The sequence below is a fragment of the Mytilus galloprovincialis genome, chromosome 9 (genome assembly GCF_965363235.1).
Source record: "Mytilus galloprovincialis chromosome 9, xbMytGall1.hap1.1, whole genome shotgun sequence".
Taxonomy (NCBI): Eukaryota; Metazoa; Mollusca; class Bivalvia; order Mytilida; family Mytilidae; genus Mytilus; species Mytilus galloprovincialis.
This window is the reverse complement of record NC_134846.1, coordinates 63,665,534-63,681,014: the sequence shown is the minus strand read 5'-3', so window position 1 is coordinate 63,681,014 and position 15,481 is coordinate 63,665,534. Positions and strand designations below refer to the sequence as shown.

Genomic DNA, 15,481 nt, shown 5'->3' with positions numbered 1-15,481 from the left:
TGTATAAATCTAACATAACTTACATTCGCTCTGAAATCAGTTTAATAAGTATTCAAAAACAAAACGATTCAAAATCGTCGCTCACACATGCAGCGGAAGTTGTGAAGACGTAGTTAATATCAGAAACAATACACGGACATGAAATGTATACTTCCGGGCACATTAGTAGCACTCGAGTTCACCGTTGTTTTTTTCGACGTGTTTTTGTCAATATCGACTCAGTTTTTAAAGGTACTAGTAGGGTTTTTTCCCGAAAAGGGAAAATACAGCATATTTTTGGGATGAAATCAAGTTAAAAAAACAAAACAAAACTGGCAAGCCCGGTCAAGTTATACCAAGTTTAGAGCTGGTAGCGCGAATCATTGGCAGATGTTGATACATGAAAAAGCATATGTGTCCCTCGTCAGACCAACATTTGAATATGTTAGTTCAGAATCGGACTCGTACCAACAAAATGACATTTATAGATTGGAAATGGTTCAAATAAGGGCAGCAAGGTATGTTACTAACAGATACCACAACACTTCATCTGCGGTTAGTGACATGCTTGAACATCTAAATGATGGACTACCCTACAAGAACAATGAAAACAGAGCAGACTGATAATGATGTATAAGCTTAATAACAACTATGTAAAGATTGATACATCAAATAAACTGATACCAAATGAACCGTCCTTCCAGGAATAACAACGAAAAAGCATTCAGAATTCCATCATGCAAAACAACAGTTCGGAAGGAGTCGTTCTATCCTAGAACAATATGAGAGTGGAACACCTTGCCCAACTGTAAGGTCACCGCCTCGAGTCCTGAATCTTTCAAGGCTCAGCTCCGTCAGTAAATTAAATTGACATGTCAAGTTTTATTTTGCACCTGTATATAAATTCCACCTAGTTTTTGTTGAATTAAAAATTTTAATCATGCACGCACTCCGTAAATGTGGCAGGATAGTCAACCAGTTGACGGTGGCCGCTTACTGAAAGAAGAAGAATAAGATCTTTTAGAGTACATACAATCTATGACTCTTTTATCTTGACTTTTCTACACTTTACACAAGTATTCCCCATTCCAAACTAAAAGACAAAATTACAAAGATGTTGCATATCTTGTTGATTGTGAGCATATTTGTTACGTTTGGAGGACGCGTTTTTCATCAAACAATCGGGAATCTCATGGAAACCAATTGTGCTCCTCTTCTTGTCGTCTTGTTACTTGATTCATATGAGACTGACTACATACAGGAACTTCATGTGAAGAAAAAAATGTAGTTAGTAGCATCCTTTAGTTCACTTTCCCATATCCAAGTAAGTAAGACATCAAGTGACTTTGATGACGTAGGAGAGCCGCCATTTTGTGGTAAATTTCCCCATATATAATGCATGTGTGCTTCAAGTTCAATTTTCTCATTAATCTGTTTTCTAATTTTTGCAACTCAATCCTTTAAATTTTATTTGCACATAATTCTACCAAACAATATTGGTTCTGACTGTTTAATTATTGATGGACATTCGTGAAAATTGTCTTTTCATCAAATTTCGCAAGACAACCACTTGACCACAGTTTGGTGGTTTGGGACAGGCACATACATTAATTGGCGCTGCTAAACACGTTTTTCAAGCACTCTATCCTCCAGAAACCAGAATATGACACGGCTTGACAGGTTTCCACTTGTATTTTTGTCCATCTGATGAGTTGAGCCTTTTTCAACTGATTTTTATAGTTCGTTCTTATGTTGTACTGTTATACCACTGTCCCAGGTTAGGGGGAGGGTTGGGATCCCGCTCACATGTTTAACCCCGCCACATTATTTATGTATGTGCCTGTCCCAAGTCAGGAGACAATTGCCTGTAATTTAGTGGTTGTCGTTTGTTTATGTGTTACATATTTGTTTTTCGATCTTTCATTTTTTTTTTATATAAATAAGGCCGTTAGTTTTCTCGTTTGAATTGTTTTACATTGTCTTATCGGGGCCTTTTATAGCTGACTACGCGGTATGGGCTTTGCTCATTGTTGTAGGCCGTACGGTGACCTTTAGTTGTTAATGTCTGTGTCATTTTGGTCTCTTGTGGACAGTTGTCTCATTGGCAATCATACTACATCTTCTTTTTTTATATTGTGGTGCCAGAGTAATAACAACACAATATCAGTACGAACACACTGTCAAAATTCATTCGAAAATGTGACTCATCAGGTCGTTACTAACAGTATTATTATAAACAAATAAGACAAAACACAATAATTACAGAAAGATTAAGAAGTAGTCCACTGGTTTAAGGTACAAGTTTAACTTATAAATATACCGTGTTCCTTAAGACTGAATTAATATCATGCCAATTCTTTGAGACGGACTTGTATACATCTTACAATTCTTCGAAACATCGAGTATAGTTTACCAGTTACTTTTAATGAAAGTTCAAACGGACCAAGTTACGAAAGTTTAACGTTGATCAATGAAAATGAAAAAAATGAAGTCAATAGTTATAAGACTGTATATCTGAAGAAACTGATTAGTAAATTATTTCCTTTAATAAGCTAAACAAAAATCACACTTCATTTATATTAAAATTGTACCACAATGTTTAATACCATAAGTAAAAGGTTGGGGTATATTTTGTAGGTTATGGGGCAAACAGTCTAGGAATTAAGGGCCAAAAACAAGCATTTTTGAAGATTCAAGACAATAAATTGGATTTATCTTTCTTTGTCTAGAATGGTTGTTGAATTACCTAAAACCAATGCTTTATGAAATCTTCTTTGCAATTTGGAGTTATCTTTCTTTGTCCAGAACAGCGGTAGTTGAATCAACTCAAATCAATGATATATACAATATACAATGCAAAATTCACTTTACTACCAACTGATAAATTAAAGCAGTCTTTAATAACCATTCAGTGATTACAAGCACTTTGATTATCATTCTAGGGTTATGCCCTTTTACAAATGGAAAAATTGAAGAATTATTTAGTTTCTGTTCTCTTAAGTTTCTCTTAAGTTTGTCTCAACTCAATTTAGTGAAATGTGTATGTATATAACTCTTGTTACCTCTAAACTTGGTTTTAGTTCAATTTTTGGCAGCGTCACTTTTACAGTTCTTGATTTATGTCCCTTTATAATGTTATATGCTAGCGGGGGCATCATCACCATGACTGTATGACATTTTATATTTTAATATTGTATGATGTATTTAAATGAGTAGTTATTGTTGCAAACTCCATTAGAAATTTGAATAGAGATCATTTTTGGAATAAGGGAAAGGGGGAGGTAAAAAAAAAATTGGGGGAGAGGGGGGTCAATTTTTCTCATTTCAGATTTCAGAAATTAAAAAGAAAATTTCTTCAAGTATTATTTTTTTTGAAAGGATTAATATTCAACAGCTTGGTGAATTGCTCAAAAGCAAAAAAAATATTTTAAGTTCATTAGACCACATTCATTCTGTGTCAGAAACCTAAGCTGTGTCAACTATTTAATCACAATCCAAATTCAGAGCTGTATCTAGCTTGAATGTTGTGTCCATACTAGCCCCAACTATTCAGGGTTCGACCTCTGCTCTGCAGTCGTTTAAAGCTGTGCCCTGCAGAGCATCTGTTCCATTCATTGGTGCATGTATCACTTATATTTGTATTCATATAACAAAACAAAAAATGAAAAGGAATAAAGGAATAATTTTGCATTACCTTTTGAATACTATAACTTTTTAGATATTTAGACATATTAAGACTTATTAAGTAGATGTTGATAATATCTGCTCGACATGCTTAAAATTCTATCAGATTACTTATGGAGCAGTTATGAGTCTTTGAAGCATACTCACAAAGGTTCTTTTGGTGAAATCATTTTCATATTGGTCAAAATTTTTCTTTGCTTCGACCAGCTTTGAATTGATATAAATCAGCACAGAAGTTTACTTCCTAGCTCATCTAGCCCCAAGCATCATGTCAGGCATTGTCATTACTAAAAACCAATAAATGTATTCTAATCTGAGGAACAATTCGACATTTTAACAAACAAATTTACTGGTGATACTGACGATCCACCACAAAGTAATATAAATTCTGTGTCAGAAACCTAAGCTGTGTCAACTATTTAATCACAATCCAAATTCAGAGCTGTATCCAGCTTGAATGTTGTGTCCATACTAGCCCCAACTATTCAGGGTTCGACCTCTGCTCTGCGGTCGTTTAAAGCTGTGTCCTGCAGAGCATCTGTTCCATTCATTGGTACATGTATCACTTATATTTGTATTCATATAACAAAACAAAAAATGAAAAGGAATAATTTTGCATTACCTTTTGAATACTATAACTTTTTAGATATTTAGACATATTAAGACTTATTAAGTAGATGTTGATAATATCTGCTCGACATGCTTAAAATTCTATCAGATTACTTATGGAGCAGTTATGAGTCTTTAAAGCATGCTCACAAAGGTTCTTTTGGTGAAATCATTTTCATATTGGTCAAAATTTTTCTTTGCTTCGACCAGCTTTGAATTGATATAAATCAGCACAGAAGTTTACTTCCTAGCTCATCTAGCCCCAAGCATCATGTCAGGCATTGTCATTACTAAAAACCAATAAATGTATTCTAATCTGAGGAACAATTCGACATTTTAACAAACAAATTTACTGGTGATACTGACGATCCACCACAAAGTAATATAAATAGAACCATACCAATAGTAAGCAAATACATATTATATGATATAAAAAAGATGTGGTATGATTGCCAATGAGACAATTCTCTACAAGAGACCAAATCGACACAGAAATTAACAACTACAGGTCACCGTACGGCCATAAACAATGAGCAAAGCCAATACCACATAATCAGCTATAAAAGGCCCCGAAATGACAATGTAAAACAATCCAAACGAGAAAACTAAATGGTCTTATTTATGTTAAAAAATAAACAAAAAACTAATAGGTAACACATAAACAAACGACAACCACTGAGTTACAGGCTCCTTATATCATGTTCTCAAATCTAGATATCATCTCCCATTTAGAAAAAAAAAAACATGTGAAAAATGAACCTATTATGTGTTGCTCTGCTAGCTACAAAATGTATCCAAAATCAAAGATGCAGGGGCGGATGCAGGAATTTTCGAAAGGGGGGGTGCTAACCCAGGGCACCCAGGTAAAAGGGGGGGGGGGGGGTGCAAAACATATGTCCCGATACAAATGCATTGATCGGCAAAAATAAAGGGGGGGGGTGCGCACCCCCGGAACCCCCCCCCCTGGATCCGCCACTGAGATGTAGAACATATTCTATCATAATCATTTGGTAACTAATGTAATTACTGTCTCCTCCATGCCCGTCTTGAACATAAAAAAAATATCACTCCTAATGCTCAGTTCTGTTGTCACCGTGCAAGGCAGTTAATAACACCATATAGGAAAAAAACATAGAACTCCTTTTGCCATAAGACACTGTCAAACATCCAAACATACTATCCACACTCATCTGTGTCCACACTTGTTTATATTACAAAAAATAAGAATATTGACGTTTTAAGCAATAATCTTGAAACCCACACAAGGTAACAATTAAAAAATTTCTTAAGGAAAAAAATGCTTTACACAGAAAAAATGTATCACCCCGCGGCCGATAAACTTATTTCCTATAAATCTGACAACTAATAAAAGTATTATTTCCAGATTTTGCTGATGTTTACCTTTAGAGAGAGAGAAAAAAAAAACAAAGACAAACAACAAAAAAAAAACAACACAATAACCAACAACAACAATAAAACAACAACAACAACAAAAACAAGAAACATGACCACAAGATCGGGTCAGATACCTGTCGGACAGACAAATACACCTTACAATTATGTCATGCAGCACATATAATTGACCTATTGCTTATCATAATTGAAAAAGACCAAAACACAAAAACTAAACATTGACCAATGAACTAGAATGATGAAAATTAAGTCAGCTGTCAGACTATACCCCTGACAGACATGTACACCTAACACTCGTTCCATACAACCACTATAGTTGATCTATTGCTTATAGATTTGAAAAAAAACCCAACCCAAATCAAATCACATAAACTGTACATTGACCAATGAACCAAGGTCAGATGATACCTACGAGACAGACACGTAACACTTAACAATCATTCCATACACCAAATACATTTGAGCTATTGCTTATAGATCAAAACACACAAACTTAACATTTTTAACCAATGAACCATGAAAATGAGGTCAAGGTCAGATGAAACCTGCCACGCTTACATGTTCCCCTTACAGCCATTTCATACAGCAATATCGTTGATTACTGCTCATAGTATGTGTAAAAATGACTTAATCACGTAACTTTAACCTTAATCATTGATCCATGAAATGAGGTCCAGCCTCAGGTTAACCCTGTTTAATTATACATCGCCACATTGCAGAGGTCATCAAGGGACGGTCATTCAGAACCAGCAACATATATTATAAGAAGATTATCCACACTGATAGTGATTCTCCTCATGACGAATGCACAACATGAATTAGTTTTATTGCTATTGAACAAGATTCAACACGGGACGCCTCTCTAGAAATCAATAAGCGACAATTATCAAATTCAAGTGATAAACATCCAAATTTCAGATTGCTCAATAAATATGTATAATTCTGATAACTATTTCTCGCCTTTTATTATTCATTAATCATATCAGTTTTTAAGTAGGTTCTAGTACAAGTACGGTTCCTTGTGTCTTAACCAACAGAGCTAGCGGGTTAAATAATAGTTATACTTCAACTTATTCATAAATGTACCACTAAATTTATTGATTAGCTGGAAGAGACACCAGGGGACGGCTCTTAAAAGAAAAGTGTGAATATGATTCTTTCCCTGTCTAAACCTGATAGGTAATTACAGTCCGAGAGAACAAAAGAATTCGACCTCTTGTGTTTAGAAGGTAGAAAAGTGAAATGAACTGTGTATATGGTTGTCAAGATGTCACAAAAGTTACTTTCCGTAAAGTCATTATAAATATTTGCATTCACGTTGTTTAATTTTCAAATTGTACAATTGTTAACAATGCAACTTTCAAACAATCGTTTTCAAAACGACCATAAGTCAAGTTGTTACGTCATTTAGGGGGTCTCCTTATAAACTGCTACTTTTTTTTGCCCGACATAGAAAAAATCTGGGAAAAATTACAAAAATTGAGAAATGAATTGTCAATCGTTTAAGACCATTCCCAAAGTGGCACACCTAAATTTGACGTTTGGACGCAATTTCAAAGTTGGATGTTATATGACGGGGTTTTGTTAATTAATTTACGCATCGAACACACCCGTCCTATATATATGTAACATCACATGACTTTTAAGTGATTTAAAACTATTTTTTTTAATAATATTTGCATGTTTAACATGTTTTTTTCTTAAACAATTACAATTACACCGACAGTCATATTTTCTGTATTATTTAAACTAGAGGCTCTAAAGAGCCTGTGTCGCTCACCTTGGTCTATGTGAATATTAAACAAAGGAAGAAGATGGATTCATGACAAAATTGTGTTTTGGTGATGATAATGTGTTTGTACATCTTACTTTACTGAATATTCTTGCTGCTTACAATTATCTCTATCTATAATGAACTTGGCCCAGTAGTTTCAGTAAAAAATGTTTGTAAAAATTTACAAATTTTATGAAAATTGTTAAACATTGACTATAAAGGACAATAACTCCTTAGGGGGTCAATTGACCATTTCAGTCATGTTGACTTATTTGTAAATCTTACTTTGCTGTACATTATTGCTGTTTAAAGTTTATCTCTATCTATAATAATATTCAAGATAATAACCCAAAACAGTAAAATTTCCTTAAAATTACCAATTTAGGGGCAGCAACCCAACAACGGGTTGTCCGATTCATCCGAAAATTTCAGGGCAGATAGAATTTGACCTGATAAACAATTTAACCCAATCTCAGATTTGCTCTAAATGCTTTGGTTTTTGAGTTATAAGCCAAAAACTGCATTTTACCCCTATGTTTTATTTTTAGCCATGGCAGCCATCTTGGTTGGATGGCCGGGTCACCGGACACATTTTTTTAAACTAGATACCCCAAAGATGATTGTGGCCAAGTTTGGATTAATTTGGCCCAGTAGTTTCAGAGAAGAAGATTTTTGTAAAAGATTACTAAGATTTACGAAAAATGGTTAAAAACTGACTATAAAGGGCAATAACTCCTAAAGGGGTCAACTGACCATTTCGGTCAAGTTTACTTATTTGTAAATCTTACTTTGCTGAACATTATTGCTGTTTACAGTTTATCTCTATCTATAATAATATTCAAGATAATAACCAAAAACAGTAAAATTTCCTTAAAATTACCAATTTAGGGGCAGCAATCTAACAACGGGTTGTCGGATTCATCTAAAAATTTGAGGGCAGATAGATCTTGACCTGATAAACAATTTTACCCCATGTCAGATTTGCTCTAAATGCTTTGGTTTTTGAGTTATAAGCCAAAAACTGCATTTTACCCCTATGTTTTATTTTTAGCCATGGCAGCCATCTTGGTTGGATGGCCGGGTCACCGGACACATTTTTTTAAACTAGATACCCCAATGATGATTGTGGCCAAGTTTGGTTTAATTTGGCCCAGTAGTTTCAGAGGAGAAGATTTTTGTAAAAGTTAACGACGACGGACGCCGGACGCCAAGTGATGGGAAAAGCTCACTTGGCCCTTCGGGACAGGTGAGCTAAAAAAGGTTTGTTACACATTTTGTTGCACCTCAGTTATACAGTAACCCAGATTGGTTGACCATTGTGAAGTTGAGTTTTTGGGGTAGCATAGATTTATATGGTTGTATTCCTTTTGTTTGTGTTAACCAATTGGCGTTCGGAATTATTTTTTATACATCATATATTGATCTTGCAATTCCTTGTAATTTAGTTTGCGTCTTATTTCTTTGGTGTCATATTTTGGCTATGTTTGTGTTCGATCATACAAATGTAAGTCGGTAGTTGCCCGCCAATGGATTTTTTTTTAATTTCTTGTGACTCTTTGCGTCTTATTTGTTGATTGCAGTTGGTTTTTGTTTTGTGTCATTTGGAGATATGGTGTGATTTTCTTTTTCTTTTGATGTGTTTGCATCTTAAATTGGGATTGCACTGAGTTATTTTATGATTTCTTTTGTACTATATTTTCGATACATTTTAGCCTATCTTATAGCATCTTACAATTGTCCGACGACATAATGTGATACTTTTTTTGTTCGCCAATATTTTTCATACGATTCATACGATTTGAATTTTCTATTTATATCTTTTTCTTTTCTTATTAGTTTACCTACAGTCGAAAATTTACAAGACATTAAGAGTCTTTACTTATCTAACAGTTTTACATTAGACTCAATTTTATTATAGTTTATCACATGAAAACTCGATTGTATTATAGTACTTTACTTGAAAAACCGTTATTTGTACGTTAGTTCTTAGCAACTCAGAAACAAATTCAAGAATATCAAAGTTCCCTTATATTGATTTTTTTACCGTATACGGTGGCTCACTCTATTTTTCTCATACATACTCACTATTACAAGTCAAGTACTATAGTATTACACCGTTGTCTTCATATTTCATGTACTACATATGCGTATATATTACTCGAGTGTGAAACATGCAACAATACTCTACCAAAGCAAGCGAGGAAACAATCCATCAACAAGGAAGTAAGTTAATCATTTAGCTTCAAAGGGGGTATGGTTTTCTTGTCTGAGCGCGAACATTTATTGTCCGCCTCCATCAATCAAATATTTTGTTCTTTCAAAACTTAACACTGTAAGGTTTTAGAATCTTGATCAGAATTCATATTTTTTTTCGTTTTCAAATTTTGCCTGACAATAATATTTTTTCGAACGAATTTTGAGTCAGACGATATTTTTTTGAATGAATCTTACCCCTCACTCTTTTTCACAATTTGAAGTTAAATTTTCGTTCCCGTATGAAAATAACCAGCACAGACTTTCTTTTTTATACATTTGAAGACTTCCATCGCACTGTTCAAACCAATCATGATTCAGTGGCGGATCCAGAATTTTACATTAGGGGGAGGGGCGCTAACTGAGCTAAGTCGCTTCAGTGATTCCCTATGTTTAATCAAACATATTTTCCGACGAAACCCCCGGCTTGGGTTAAAATTGTACACTTGACAGTCTTTGATAATCTGTTACAGTTTTGTACAAGAGTTAGTCCTTTGTTGTTTTAATGATAAAACGAAACTATTATGATGTTATGGAAAATATCGAGCTTGATATTGACAAATCAAAAACTCAAGTCACATGGTAATGTTTGGGATGCTTAAACCTTTGACATATTTTGTAAATTGAAAAATTAATATACTAAAGACCTTTTTTGGGTGTTAACATTTACGGTTGACTGGCATATTTTATGTAGAATGTACAACCTGTTTTATTTTTTTTTTAAAAATGATGATTCTAAAAGATAACGAAAATTAAGCATATGCTCTTTTAACTGTTCTTTAACAGGGCTCCAATTTAAAAAAAATAAAGAGTTCAGATGATCAAGTTCTTTGAAGAAGGAGAAAGGGGTAACCAATGGCACTGCTATATCATCTCAGAAATTATATAAATTATTACCATCAGTATTACAAGACTATGAAGGATGCATTCACATCTCTTCTGTTATGGATACGTTTGACAAATTCTGTATATAAAAAAAAAGTTCTTTTTGTGGCATAACTTTATTCATATAGATTATTTCTCCTACATATCTTTATATATTGCTTTTTTTAGTTCAATCTCAGATAAGCATCTGGTACTTTAAAACCTCTCCTCTCTGTTCCATGCCACTGGTCGACATGTGTACTTCAGAATAATTCCTGACTGTCAAATGTATAGTAGAACTTTCACATAACTTCTTGATAAAACTGCTGTCTATCTCCCTTTTCGACACTGCAAACAAAAAATCGAATAGGCAATTAAAGAGGGGTTGCAACCAAATGTTCCCCGTACAAACGGATCAGAACCAAGAGCTCTTTCCCGGATCTGTCACTGGATTTATACATCAGATGCATCACAAAATATAAACATGTAATTAAATATACTAGAATATGAAATAAAGAAAAATATAAATCGAAAATGTTGAATTATCATTTATGTCTACGAGTACGAAACCACAAGATCCTACTTAATTGCCCATGTTTTCAAATCAAATCAAATGTTTTCATTGGTCTTCAACTGTATTGAATTTATTGTTTAGCTAAATTATCAATGTTAGGTTATTGCATATTCTTCAGAGCTGTATATTGAACTAATAATTGAAAAAGAGGGGATGAATATACGTACTAAAAATTTGTCTGTATTTTCAACATATCTAACAAACATGTGTGAAAAATTAGTTTTAGAATACGAAATATCTCTCTCATTCTGTAAACAGATATTGTAGGATTGTTAAGGTATTTTGGTATTTTTAAAAGCACCCTTTTTTTTGTAATATACACCACACTGAAAAACATTTAATTAGGACGAAGAACTAATAAACGATAGTCCTATAATGTAAGGCATCATTTACATTTAACATGTTTATCGGATTTTTTTAAACTACCAATGTTGAACCGTTGAACCGTTCAAAATTGATAGTAAACAAAAATTCGATAAAAAATGTTGAATGTAAATGATATGAATCTTCGGTCTTATATTAAAGGACAATACATAAGACTTCTGAGGTTCATACCATTTACATTCAACGGTTTTGTCGGATTTTTTTTTACTATGAACCATTCAACATCAATAGTAAAAAAATCCGATACAAAAACGTTAAATATAAGTTATATGAACCTCCGAAGTCTTATATAATAGCACTACGGTAAATAGAATAATTGAAATTCAGTTAATTGAGTGTGGGAGGCTATTTTAATCCACTTTATGAGTGTGTATTATGTAATGTTACAATGTAACAAACCTATCAAACACACCGTGAAAAATAACATTACCTCCCCTGGAAATGCTTAACAACAAGACACAAAAAACTGCGACCTTTTTTTGCCCTATATCACATAATTATGAAAACACATTACATAGATAGGGAATACTGTGTTTGTGTATACGTTTGAATGTGTAGGTGGCACACTCAGAACGATCGTCTCTAGATTTTTTTTTAAATTCGTCCCGGCCTTTCCGGGTTCACGTAGCAACACGTTTCTTTTCTTTCCAACTTTTCCTGATTATGAATTAATCCAAAACATGCATTTATCCCAAAGCAACAACTATTAAACAACTCACCTATACCAATGGTGATCGTCTAATTCCTAGCTGATTCCATTAATCGTACCTTTCTTGACGACACCCGTCGTAGTCTCGATAACCCAGACGCATTAAATATAGCTCTACTTTGAAAAATAAAGCGGCTGGATGATCGAGACTACACCCGTCGTTGTAGCGTCTACCATTGGAGGTAGCGAAATTACATGATTTGACAGGAGAGCGAAATAAACAAGGGGAGCAATTTTATCGAACCGCATTCCGTACTGTTTCCGTTTCAATTGTGTAAAATAAAAAATGGGTATGATTAAATTTGCCCTTTACTGTAATCTTAATCTTTTATCTAGCTTTTTCACTACTAACTAGATAACAAATAAGTTAATACACGCACCACAAAGTCAGTGATCCAATGATTATTTTACATTTTTAAAATGAAAATTACAGTATCAACAACATAGCAGTTTACCAAAATCTGTGACATAGCCCATTTACTGTAACTTGACCACTAATCCAAATTAATAAACATAGATCTGATTTCGCTGTCCACATATGAGATATTTGGCTAGACACAAACAGTCAGATTTTTTAACCTAATGACTAACACGGTTGTAGTCCTTAGAAAAACATATTTGGTCGATTGATGTTTGCTGATTGGCTTGTTGGATAAGTACAGATATTTCATCTTGTTACAGGTCATCACCGGACTTCTGAGAGAGTTATTGAAAGGGTTCGTGCAAGGCCGTAACTACCGTTGAGGCAAGTGAGGCAATTGCCTCACTAAAATTTCGACACTGATTATTTTTTTTTAATACATATATATATAAATATAATAGACATTTGTTGTTCTGTCTCAACCTTAATTTCTATATAAACTTGTCATCATTCCTTTTAAACTATTCTTCCTGGATATAACTCAGCATCTCAACGGGTGATGTTTCTCGATTACTAGTACATTCACGGGGGGGGGGGTAAATTCCTATTATTGGGTATACGGGGATGTGCCAAAAATATGGGTCATAATTTTGCCAGATTTTATATAAAAATGACCCTCCTTTTTATTCTATATTCTATTCTACATATCATATATAAATATGCTATTGAGAATCTTACATTATTAATGGTCAATTATTATATTAAATTAAATCAATTCATTTGAAAATTCATCTTTCAAATAGGTTCCCAATTGAACCCCGGAAATTTGTCTCCTGATTTGATCTTCAACGTTTTGAATATTTTAAAAATTGTATATAAGTATAGGTCATTCTTTCTTAAATATTTATATAACTATATGTACTGAATTTCAGTGAATGTTATATTAAAATGGGTACGTTTTTTGAGGCAAAAAGGGCACACCCCTACCAAAAAAATATCGAAGTTATCGAGTCTGAGTATTGCATATAACTTCATTAGGATAAGTAGACTGACAAATCAAATACTGGTCCTCGGAAGGGGCAGTCCTGTCTGCGTATTCATTTCACGAACTTTAATCTTTCTCTTTACAGATTAATAAAATATAAATAATATGAAACATGAATGCAAGGATTAGCTTTTATCCATGATGATGTTTCTTTAACCAGTGGCGGATCCAGAACTTTGCCTAAAAGGGGGGGCGCTCCAGTCATGCTTCAGTGATTCCCTATATAATCAACCAAATTTTTCCCACGAAAGGGGGGCCCGGGCCCCCCCCTAGTCCCCACTGGATCCGCCTATGTTAACCTTGATGAATTGAAAGAATATTCCATATTCCAATTTGATATTATTGAGGAATGGTAGAACCTTTAACACAGGATTTTGTCTTTACTTGTTCGGGACTACGGAATTTCGTTTCTCTATATTCGGGGTTTCGGAATCGGACACCCCAACCCCTAACCCCTAAATTTATAGATTCTGGAACTAATATACAACCAACTATTTCCAGAAATAATTTGAAATTACGGAACTGCATGTAAACGTCAAAAACTCCATTCCAATTCCCCTGTACCCATATCATATATACTTACTCTATAGATAGAATCATATACATGTATCTTATCTTATTCTATCCCTAGTTTTCCTACTCTTTGTCAGCATAAAAGCGAGTTTAATATTTTGTAACTGCGACTGTATGATGGTGCTTACAGGAAAGCTTAATTCCCTTTTTCCAAACAAAACTGTTACTACCGATGCTGCTACCAAATTGCTGATGGAGAAGGAATTGGATTCAGACATTGATCATTGTGTTGATGATAATGTGCTACCTTTGTGAAACACAGACTGCCCTGAAACGACTGAAAACTTGGAAAAGAGCATGCATGAGTGACGAGAGATTGTGCGGTCTTGCCATGCTCCATGTTCATCGCGATAAGGATATCAGCAGACCAAATTATGATTCTGAAACGATTTGAATGAACCGGCCATCGAAAAAATTGGCAAACTCTATACTGAATCGATGTTTGTTCTATGTTCTAGCAGCAGACTCAAACCAGAGATATTTTGATGATTATCTTACATATATATAAATTTAAATAAAGTTGTTAAAAATTTTGTGTTAGTAATTTTAAAAAAGTCTTAAAATATGTAAAAGTGTCCAAATTCAAAGCATTATCAAACTCTCTAAAAATGCCTAGAATGCAGGATTTTGCACCATTCATTTCATACCCTCCAAAAAAAAATTTCGCCTCGCTTCGCTCGGCTCAATTATTTTGCCTCACTAAAATAAAATGCCTAGTTACGGCCTTGTTCGTGACGTTAATGAGACAACTCTAGTCTAAATTCAACAACAAAAAAGATTCGGTCAGATAAATTAGTTACATAGCGTGCTTCGCTCTCACCCTATATGGAATTTACTTACCCTGTATATATCGTATTAGGTCACTAACACACCATGTAACTAATAATACCGTACAACCAAGCATAATACTGAGATACATTATTTCGGCATCCTCATAATACGAGTACGTCACCGCGCGAGTTGGGTTACTGGATATGCATTTTAATAATATGCAGTTTACTTGACCCTTAATTCAAGTGTCCGGCAGTCATATAAAAAGGTGAAAAGATATGCGGCAAGGAGAGAAGTTTGAGTCTTTTATCTTTTAATTGGTTTTTTTGTGTGTTTCGTGTCGATTTGGTGTCTAAAAATCTTTGAAGTTCGAACGGACTTTATACAGTTTGTTCATATGCTGTGCTACTATATGTCATGTAAGATGAGGGTGGAGAACTCGCACACATGTCCAAGCCTGCCACCTTTATTCTGTATGTCGTCTAGAG

At 34.1% G+C, this 15,481-nt stretch overlaps 1 protein-coding gene across 3 annotated transcripts in view; it reads right to left on the bottom strand.

Annotated features, from left to right (window-relative positions):
* LOC143045596 (RNA helicase aquarius-like) overlaps positions 1-111 on the bottom strand; it is a 68,809-nt gene extending 68,698 nt beyond the window's left edge. For 2 of the 3 annotated variants that reach the window (XM_076218199.1, XM_076218201.1), the window contains exon 1: positions 24-111. The gene's annotated coding sequence lies outside the window, so the exon portion shown is untranslated. The remainder of the gene's footprint in view (positions 1-23) is intronic. The other variant, XM_076218200.1, reaches the window with a different exon arrangement.
* Between the last annotated feature and the right edge of the window lie 15,370 nt (positions 112-15,481).